Consider the following 11,055-nt stretch of genomic DNA (forward strand, 5'->3'; position numbering starts at 1 on the left):
GGTCCGTGATCCACAGCAAAGGCCAGAATGAGGGTCTAGGTCCTTGGGTAGCTCTCGGGCAGCTTCTAGACTCAGGCACCAAGTGCTAGAGGTGCCATTGCCAGGCGCGGGGGAGTGGGGTGAGGGTGCCCGTGGCAAAGCCGCCAGACCAGCATCTAGCCTGCCACTCATCAGACATTCCTGCACCACTCAGCTAGTGCCAGCGCAGATGCCCCGTGGGCACACTGACGTACACTGAGCCCATGTTAGCTAGCCTGGGACAGCCTAGTCTTGCGGTAGCACCTAGAAACCCCTGCCAGAGACCAGATCCCCAGTGCGCCAGGCCCTGCGCAGCTCCTCCCAAAGGCTTCTCCCACATTTAGCTTCTTACCTTCCGCCTGCTGCCCCCTTCCCCCAAATGCCTGGAACAGATTCCCACTTCCTAGCAACCCCCCAGCCCCTCCCAGCCTCCCCCCACACGCCCTTCAAATCTTGCCTTAAAGCCCTACTTCATCCATGAATGCTTCAGATGTTGCTGTCTGCACTAATAACCTCCCCATGCTCTCCTGTCCTCGAATGGCTGTCTCCTCGCACGTCTTGGCACGTCTCGTCTGTTTTGGATCTCTCCTAGCTCACAGACCGTTTACCTTCCGCCACAAGCAGGGTTGTCATCAGTGCCAGGGTGGTGGGTAAGAGACATGCTGGCCTGGTGGCTGACAGTAGGTGAGGCTATCACAGCGCTATAAAAATATGAATATTTATAGTGGAGCAGAGAACTAGGATCCCGGACGCCTGGGTTCAATTCCCGGTGCATCCACGGATTCGCTGTATAATCTTGGGCACGTCACTTAGAATCTGTGCCTCAGTTTCCCCATTCATTTCTAGTGTGGGAGAGTCTAGCCAGAAAGTGCAAAAGCATTTGTGCAAATTTCCCCCCCCCTCCCAAAAATGGCACTTTCCATTTTGACTTTTTTTCTGACCATTTGATAAGAGTGAGATCAAGAGGCTCAGCTGGGGTGTCGGCCGGAGCTGGGGGGAGGGGGTTGGGGCATGGCTGAGGGGTGGTTGGCTAGAGGGGGGATGAAGGCCTGGATGGAGTGGGATAAGGGGCACATTAACCTTCACTCTGACCTAGCCTAAAGTCACTGCCTCACCCCGTATCCAGAAGAGCCCTGCTCCCAGCCACAGGCCTCTGAGGTCACTGCCTGTATCCAGAGGGACCCTGCTCGCCTTCCCCAGACTTCTGTGAGGTCACTACTACACCCCAGTATCGGGAGTGACCCTGCACCCGTCCTCTGTGAGGTCACTCATGGCCTCACTCCCGACCAGAGCAGGAAAGCAGGGGCCCGGCGGGCATGGGAACATGAAGGGCCCGGCTGGCTAGAGTTGGGAGGTGAGGGGCCCATCTGATGGGGGGGCTGACCGGAGTGGGGTGAGGGCCGTATCCTGAGTGAGCGAACGGTGATTTGAGTGGAAATCAGGCTTTTCTGGCTGGCCCCAAAATAAATAGGGTTCTGCCCACTGATGCCTGAATGTGCCCTGAAATCCTGGAATTGATCCAATGTGGTTTTCAAAGTTATCGCATTACAGACAGACAGAGACAGAGCAACGCCATCATGTTGAGTCTAGGGCCTGGCTTTGCTCAGCCTTTTGTTATTATAAGTAATGGCTTTACTGTGTAATCCTGGGCACATCACTGAACATCTGCTCCTCAGTTTCCCCGTTCATGTCTAGCATGGGGTGGGTCATGAGTAGAGCTGGTTGAAAAGGCCACAAATATTTCTGCAGATTTTTTTTTTTAAAAGCGTCAGTTTCCATTTTCTGTAAAGAAGACATGCCGACCATTCGATACGCTGGTTGGAAAAAACACACGCGCAAAACAGTCACAACCTTTTTTCCTTGACTTTTCAGAAGTGTTCATCCATCTGCATGGCTGAGATATCAGACCCTGGACGCCTCCTTGCCAGTGGTCCACAAGCTAATCTAGCGTTCTCTGAACCTCAGACCGGGCGAATTTAATTCCTGATCTGAAAGAGCCTCCGCTTTAGAATGGAGGCCGGGTAAATCAGGGAGTGATCCTCGCCGCGGAGGAGCCTCGACTCTCACCGATTGCAGCAAGGAGTTGAGGGGTGCTTAGCTATTAGTGGTGTGAGCTCCGGGTCATTCCCTGAGACAGCCTCGAAACCTGAGCAAACTGCATTGATCAATACTCCCAGAGAGAGCCGTACAGCTCAGCTGTGTCCTGCAAATGGTCTGGGGGTAAGGGCCTCATCCAAGACCCTTATAGTCAAAGGGAGCATTTCCATTGACTTCAGTGGGCATTGGCTCAGACTCAGCGTGCGGAAACTCTTGGCACCTGGAGTAGTCAATTACTGCACACCTCCAGCGGTGTGAAGTGCCGCCATGCTCATGACATATCTTGGCACAGGTGTAAGTGAGTGACTGCACAAGGCAGCAGAGAACCAGGCCTGGCATCCTTAGGACAATTCTGGCTGTTTCTTTGGTAATCCACACAATCACAAAGGATCCTCTACCAGAAAAACGTGAGGACTGTTACAAACCACCTGCCTCAGCTCTCCCCCGGGATGAACCAGATTAGGTGGTTTGGGGCAGTGTGATCGTGAGTGCTGAGCACACAGCTGCTCTTGAACTCCCTGGGCCTAATTCTGCCCCGATTTACAGCCCATGCAGGTGCTGGGATGGAAGTTAGGGCCCCGTGCAAGGACAGAAAAGTTTTGAGATACAGTAAATAGTCGTTAACCAGGGAAAACTGAGGACCTGCTGGGCTACTCAGTAGCATTGCCAGTTTTGACTGGACGTATTCCTGGAGGTTTCATCATACAACATAATCTCTAATTCCTGGAGACTCCAGGACAATGCTGGAGGGCTGGCAAACCCTCTACTGTCAAAGCATGGAGGGGAAGCCACTCTGTTATCCCGACTGTGCCAGATCTAAGAGTAGCCACTGCGGTCAACGGTGCCCCTGCTGCGTGACAGGGGCATGGGTGGCGATTGTCAAAAGGCCTGAGTGAACCAGGTGCCCAAATCCCACTGGCCTGCACCTCCACCCCACGGGTCAGCGTCAGAGCCGCCCTGGAGGTCAGTCCTACGGTGGAGGAGGAAACTAGCCCTGCCTCTTGAGAACACCCCGAATGCTGCTGCCAGTGTCCTGTGCTGGCGACGGGGACCCCCTATGCCCCCGACGATGAGAAACAGCAGCAGCAAATCCAGGCCCCAGGTGGGGTAACAGCCTCTACGGCCAAACAGACCAGTGCAGGCGAACAAGAGACGTGGCCGTGCGACGGGGAAGCCCTGGAGGTTCTGAGATGGGAACTGTTTTCAGAGCTAGCCGAGTCTTCTCATCCGCTGGGGGCTCAGCTCACCTCCTCTAGCTCCCGCCCTGCATGTCCCTACGTGTCTGATTCCCGGCTGGCTGCGTTTGCAGCTGCGGCATTGGGCTGAGGTTAGGATTTAGGTGCAGTTGATTTAAAAAGAGAAAATGTCGCTGGCACAGTGGCCATCGGCGCGAATGGGAAGTTACCCCGGCCCTGTCCTAGGCCAGCTCCTTAGCAACAGGAAAGGGCAAACCTGACGGGTCCTCACCGGCTGGAAGAGAAACAGATCCAACCTGTTGCAACACAGGCACTTGAGGGCTCTGGCTGCTTGCTTCTCCCAAATTGAAAGGACCAACCCCAGCAACGCATCCTGGGCGGAACGCGACTGTACGAGGGCAAGGCTCTGGGGAGGAGCACTAGGAGAAACCAAGTGGTTCTCCATGAAGGGCTGGTTTCTCGGTCGTGCCTGTTGCTGCTGTATCATAGCGAGTGTAACGTCTTGTAACCCTGAGCTATGGCCGGTGAGCGGAGCTCGAAAAAACATCTGTCTTTTCCCAGAGCTTCTGGGATCAGCCACTGAAGAAGATGGTGCAGCCAGGGCCCCCACATGGGGGAGGGAGGGAAGGGTACACTTTACCGGGGCCCAGAGGCCCTGGGGGGCCCGCCAGGCTGCAACCCCCATTACCATGAGGAAAAACATTTTCATGGCTCATGCGATTGTATTTCTAGGATGAGGGATTGTGGGAGGGGGGCCCGTGTTACAAGTTTGTACAGGGCCCGAAACAATTCTGCTGGGTCCTGGGTGCAGCTGCACTGGGTACGCGCCGTGGGGTGGCCCACCCGGATTCTAGACCTGCTCTCCGGGGGTTTTCTGTGAAGGGACGCGGTTTCCTGTTATTGACGCTGTGTAGGGGAGGGGCTGCCGGTGTAGACTGAGGGGGTCTGCTTCTCATTTCAGCTTTGGCTATTTTGAGGCGAGCCGGTCACTGTGGCGGCAGGGCAAACAGGGCTGACCCCGTGTCACGGGCACGGGGCTAGCAGCACCCCGGCCCCCTCGCTGGGTGCTCCTCAGGTGACAGGCCTCACGCCTTTTCCTCTCCTGGGGTCGACGCCCGCCATGCTCCGCACCGGTGTGTCGCCATGGGGACGCAGCTCAGCGCGGCTCCGGCAGTTCTTCCCCGCGGGAGTGTGAGCGGGCTGAGCCGGGAACCAGCCAGCCGGCCTAAACCGAAGTGCGCTTGCTTGGCCAGTAGGAATAAAGCAGTTAGAGACAAACGCTTTTAAAGCATCCCCAGGTCTCGCTGTGCTCCCAGATGACCTAGACAGACCCGGCTTCCTCAGAGCCTCTCTTGACGGTGTCCCTTGCTAAACTGCTAGAGCGCTTTTGTTCTTCTGTGTTCCACAGCTTTGGCCCTTCTGGTCCTGCAGGCCCTGCCGCTGTCCCTTCCCAGCCCCCCGGGGCTGAGCCAGTCTTTCCCGTCCTGCTCCTTTTTCCTTACAGCCCCCTCCTCAACGACACCGGTATGTTCCTGCCGTGATATCCCACTTCCACATCCCGCTGCTGCATGCATCAGACATTACAGAGCAGCTCTGGTTCCACCACAGCCTCGTCCATGTCCCTGTGAGACCCATGCTGTGCGAGGGTTGTGGGATGGGCTCCCCGAGGGCCTGAGCTGGGCAGCGTGGGCTGGGATTAGGAGATTTGGGAAGGGTTTCCAGGCGCACCCATGTGGTTTGGTTTAGGGTGTGGCCTCATACCTTATTGCACCCGCCCAGGGACGTTATGCGGGTGCCCCAGAGCCACACGCTGTTAATCAAGATGGGAGAAACTCTTACTGGACCCGCAAGGACCCAGCTGTTTCCCCAGTCCTCGTGTGACTAGGCAGCGAGCGGCCGTGGTTAGCTACAGGCCGAGTGCTGGCTGTTTCTTGCCCATCCCTCTGGCTGGGCACGTGGGGCGCGCCATCGATAACCGGCAGGGCGGTGGCGGAGGGTGACTCTGAACTGCGGGGTCCCCAAAAGCAGCATTATCCATCACAGACGAGGTCTCGGCCCCGCTTGTGTGACTGAGGCTGGGCTCATCCTTGTCCTCTTCCCCTAGGCTGAGATTCGGTGCGCTGCCTCTAGGGGGTGCAGCACGGGTGGAGAGTCAAACCGACTTCACACCACGTCGGTGCCTTTGGATTCTGAGCTGGCTGGGAGCCGGCCCGGCGGGGTCCTCACTGCAAATCAGAGTGGCTGCAGAAGTGGCCAGGTTTACAGTCGCCTCCGGGTAGCTCCCTGTGAATCCCCGGGGGCGCGGGGGTGCTATGGCCTCCCCCCTCCTGCCCTCAGTACATCCCCTGCTTGTGAGGCCCTACGTGGGGCACGTAGGGTGGCTTCTGGCAGACCTGTGCTGTGCCTAAACCAGGGGAATTCTACCCCAGCCCCTCCTAGCACAGTTCTGGCCCTGTATGCTGCTGGAGCGGCATACGGGGAACAGGATCTGTCCCCTGGCTTACGCGCTGGAGCCCCAGGCCCAGGCGAGGCCCAGAGTGTTGTGAACTGGTCTGTGCTGCCAAATGACATCGGAAGGCATTTGGGAGCGCTGGCACCCTCTGACAGGCCAGCGGCCGAGTTTGCCTCTGCAGCCTGGCTTGAGCTCTTCTGTTTGCCTGGCTAGACGGAGCAGCGGGGCTGTGTTGGCATATACTGCGAGCAGAGGCTAGCCAGGAGAGGGTGCGCACTGTGATTGCATTCATCCTGCCGCTGCCTAAGGACAAAAGGAGCGTGTTCTCCAAATACTCAGAGCCCTCGTCGCCTGCGTTAGGACACAACACGGAGCCACTAAAAGCGTGAGGTGGCTGTGCTCGTTAATCCCCGGCTAGTGAAAGGGTTTCAGTGGTAGCCCACAGGGCTAGCCTGCCTTCGTCGTACCCAGCAGCAGTGCAAGGAACCCACAGGCCCGTGTCCTGTCAGACACTGGCTTCGACAGTGAGCCTAAGGCCTATGGACTTGGGCCCAGATCAACGGCCCAATGGTCACCCCTCCGTTCTGGGGCACTGGAAACAGAGCGGGATGTCCACAGTGACATCAGCCAACCACCGGAACAGGAGCTAACACCAGCTCTTGGACAGAACATCTGCAAAGGTCTACCCACGAGAGTGCCATGGCAAGGAGCCGACATAGATGATGATAAGTTCAGAGCATTGATCTACCAACTTGTAGGAGAAGGGCACCCCGACATTAGCAGGGTGAGGAAATACGATAAGGAAGAGGGCAAAACCCCTACTGACTATGCATTAGACGTAGTGGCATCAGCGTAACATGTTATAAAAGTTGTATCCCAGCCTGGGTGCGAGAGGAGAGAAAGCTGTAGCCCTTGGGAGGTGATGAGGACGAGGAGGATGGCCCCTGGTGATGAGGAGGAAGGTGCTGGTGTTGCGTATGTGGATGTTCAGAGGTACATGCTGTGTTACCTCTCTCCACCTTGCTGGGTTAGCGTGTGTGCGACTGTGCTAACTGTATTCATACGTTATTGTCAATAGAGACGAGTCCCTGCTGTGTGAGCTGTGCACGCTGGGGTTCCCGGCTACACAGTCATTTTAATAATGCTGGGCCTGATCTTGGGACAAGAACCTGTCAACCCTCAAAGTGAGAAGTGAGAATTCTTAAACAATCAGTATAATCAACACACAATCCACAGATCAGGCTACACAGCGACTAAGGCCTGATCCGGCAGCCCTGCCATGACCCGCTATCAGATTCCCTCTGAGTTTTGCCTCCATCAGGAGGGTTGGATGCTTTGGCCCAAGTTCTGTCCATCTGTTCCTGCACTTGGCTACGGGATGGAGGAGGAGGAGAGGCTAAGGACCAGCTTGCACCTACTGAATACTCAATGCAGCCACAGGGCTTCCCGGCCCCCAGCGCTCAGCATCTTAGAGCGATCTTGAGGCTGCCTTCATCCATGTTCTGTCTGCAGCTGCCTCTCATGAGCCATCCACCAAGCAAAGGTAGCTGGATTCCCGTGTGCTGAGCCCATGCCTCCCTCTACATCCCTGTGCAAGAGTCTGGACTGGGGGGACCAAGCAGAACCTGTCTAATAGCTCTCTCCCAGCCAGGGAACCCGTTTACAGCAGGGCAGTTCTACAGAGCTTGTTTCCACCCGCTTTAGTGGAAAAGAGAATTGGACTCAATGGCTGCAAAGTTATCTGGGTGTGAAATCACTGTTGAGTCCAAGGGGCGGGAAATCAGAGTTATATCGCTGTTTACCTTCAGCCACAGTTTTTGCAGGACTGTCATCAGTGCAGTGGTGGTGGGTAAGGGACATGCTGGACTGGTGGCTGACAGTAGGTGAGGATATCACAGCGCAGAGGGAAGGGGGTGTCGCATATTTCATACCAGCCATGCGGTGTTGAGAAGGCCGTGACTAATGGTGTCACAGCAAAGGGGCTGATGGACACCTCTGCTTACTGAGTCGAATAAAAGGCAATTTTGCGGATTCTTTCTTACGACACCCTGTGGGAGCCGCACGCAGAAGCGTAACCAACTGGATAAAGCCTTCGCAGCCGCGAGGCATTTCCCCTGGCGTCAGCCTGTCTAGCGAAAGAGCAGAAGAGCACGTGCGTTCTGCGGCAATTACTGCAACGTGCTCTGTCCGCACTGGCGTTCTGCTCACTTGTGTGCGTCCCCAAGAACGCTGGGGGTGCAGAGCGGCGGCGTTTGTCCCGGTGGGGGGGCACGCTACAAAGCTCAATTCCAAGGCCCCTGCCTGGGCTCTGCACAGCATGACCTTGCATGCATCAGGTGCATGGAGGGGGGCATCCTCCGCATGGGTAGAGCGTGTTCCAGCTCCCCTACAACTGGGTTTGTCCCAGGGACGAGTGACTGAGATGCCATCTCGGGGGCTCCTGTGATTGCACGGGTTGGAGGTGTCTAATGCTGCAACTCCCATGGCCTGGCGGGCTGGGCTTCTGAAGGCCGTGCTCTCAAGGCGGCAGCGTTCTTGTGCTGTCTGTCTGTGCGTAACAGGGTAATATTCAATCCCAGCATTTCTGGGAGAGCTCTATTGATTTGGGGGAAAACTGGAAAGAGCCCTTTAGCACAGACACAAGCGCTGTCTACACGGCCGCTCCCGTCGGGATAAGTGGTGTCGCTCAGGGGTTTGAAGAAGCCGCCCCGCTGCGTGACGTAAGTTACACTGAGCTAAGCGCTGGTGCGGACAGCGCTATGTCGGCAGGAGGGCTTCGCACGCAGACGTCGCTACTGCCGCTCGCTGGGGCTGGAGTAGTAGGTGGATGGGACAGCGCTCGCTCAGCAGCAGAGAACAGCTGCCCTGGCAGCGCTGCAGCTGGGCAGTAGGAGCGCCGGCCTGTAACTCTGCCGTTGTCCATAGAGCAAACAGCAGGCTGCTGGCGTCCCTTCACACCTTCCCACATAACAATGCCCGGGCTCATCAGCCTGCCCTGTGCTGACACCCTGAGTGAATTTTATCACCAGGCAGAAAGAAGAACAACAGGGGCGGGGGGGTGAATTGGGGGGCAGGCACATAGCCTTGGCATGGAGCTGGCGGGAGACGCTAGTATTGTGGACGGGGAGACTAGGGCACACAAAACCCCCGACATGGAGGAAGGATGGGAATAGGGGACAGACAGAGCCTCTGGCAAGGGGGGGAGAGTGGGGGACCCTGCTATGCAGGGAGGGGGAAACGGGGGCACACAGAACCCTGCCATGGGAGGAAGAAGGGAAGGGAGAATGGGGGGGAGGCACACAGAACCCCTGATGCGGGATATTGGGGGACCTTGGCTGGAATAGGGGTATGAGGGAAAGAGGGGAATGGGGGTGCACACAGAGCCCTGGTCTGGGGGGAGAATGGGGGACCCTGCTTTGGGAGGAATGGGGGCACACAGCGCCCCTGCCATGGAGGGGCAGGTGGGAAGGGGGTGCACTCCGAACCATTGGTCTGGGGGAGAAGGGGACCCTGAGACAGTCGGAGAGGGACATGGCGGGCACACAGCACCCCTGACTTGGGGGAGTTCCAGAGAAGGAAGATGAGAGGGTGGCCAGGGAGCTTGTGGGGAGGGAGGTGCAGGGGAATGGAGGGGTGCCAGGTGCCCTGGGTTTGTGCAATGAGCTCAGCCAACACGCGTGACACAGGGTGAGACTCCCTGGTGGTGGCGGTGGCCAAGAACGGAGACCTACCTCCCCTGCCTTCCAGTGTGTGCTGGAAGCTGTTATCTCGGCTGCTCCATTTGAAACGGTCTTTGATTGTAGCGTTGCCTCGAGGCGCTCTCTTGGGTTAACTGCTGGGTGGAAGCCGTGTGGTTTGAATCCTCGGGCACGCCCACAGAGTCATTTCTGGGGAGGACCCCTGGGCTCACCCCTGCTCTCAGGCCACATCTACACTGCGGGGGCTATCGCGGCATTGCTATAGGAATGCTACTTCCTTGAGCGACGGTGTCTCCACTGGGGCCAGGGGTTAGACTGGCATAGCCTGGCACTCGGGTGTGGAATTTGCACACCCCTGAGTGCTATAGCTATGTCAACCTAAATTTGAAGTGTAGACCAGGCTTCTGTTAATTTGATTAACTTCCCTGCATGTCCACATGTAGACAAGCCCTAGAGAACAGTTCCAGATCAGCAATGAACATAGCTATGAGGTGATTAAGGACGCAGGGACCTATTAGGGTCACACGTTGTATTTTTCTCAGTGGGATTTTTTTACGATGCAGGGAACACATTGCCATCTACCCCGTCTCATATACCGTAGCACCGCTGTGATTAGTTAAATACTGGCACTGCATGGGCACAGTTCAAGACCCTGAAAAAGTCCCTGCCTGCAGGAGTTCACAATCCAATGACCTAATCCCTCCAACTTTTACACATGAGTCATGTTACTCAGATGAGTATTCCCATTTGACTTTCATAGAATCATAGAATATTAGAGTTGGAAGGGACCTCAGGAGGTCATCTAGTCCAACCTCCTGCTTAAAGCAGGACTAACCTCAGCTTTAAGGGGAAAGCTACTCGTGTGTGTGTGTGTGTGTGTGTGTTTGCTGGATCACTAATAGGCAGATTGCACAAAAAATAGTGGAAACACCCAGTCTGATTGTGGGGGAGACGTGTTAGAATGGAGGTTTGTTTATTTTCTGCATGAAGGCTGGTGACTGTGTTTTTATGGCATCCATACGATGTCTGGCTTTTATTTAGTACGTCTTAGCTGTGTGTGTTTAAACAGTCATGGCAGAACTCCTGCAAGGGTTTAATTCAGCTCTGGGTGATTCCAGGTTCATTTCAGCAATGTTGCCCTGAGATAAAACTGGAGCAGGGCCGGGTGTGACATGCCCAGAGTCCGGCTTTGTGTGAAATAAGGATTTTCAGCACTTCCCTTTCCCACTTTAAATTTTCCAAATAAGTTACTGGCCAGCTGCAGTCTCTGAATGTTATACTGCTCCAAGCATGTTCTAAACTCCAGGCGTGGAGGTGCTGAGAACATCACCTTCCATCCCGGAGCCTAACCACAGAGGAATCAACATGACGGGCCACTAGATAGTCTTCAGCAGTCAGACACAGCAAGGAAACCTGGATCCAATCGTATTACATATGCGTTGCCCACTCAGCCAAAATCTTCCTTAACACCCTGTGGCAGGGCGGCTGGCCACAGTGCCCGGAATATTAAGAGGTCCCAGTGGAGGGAGATGGGAATGTCAGTCCCCCATGGTTTGTCAGTGGTGGGAAGAATGTTTAACTGGGCCAGGGCGTT

The sequence above is a fragment of the Emydura macquarii genome, unplaced genomic scaffold (genome assembly GCF_026122565.2).
Source record: "Emydura macquarii macquarii isolate MOO-44397 ecotype Brisbane River unplaced genomic scaffold, CSIRO-AGI_Emac_v2 contig_1254, whole genome shotgun sequence".
Classification (NCBI taxonomy): Eukaryota; Metazoa; Chordata; order Testudines; family Chelidae; genus Emydura; species Emydura macquarii.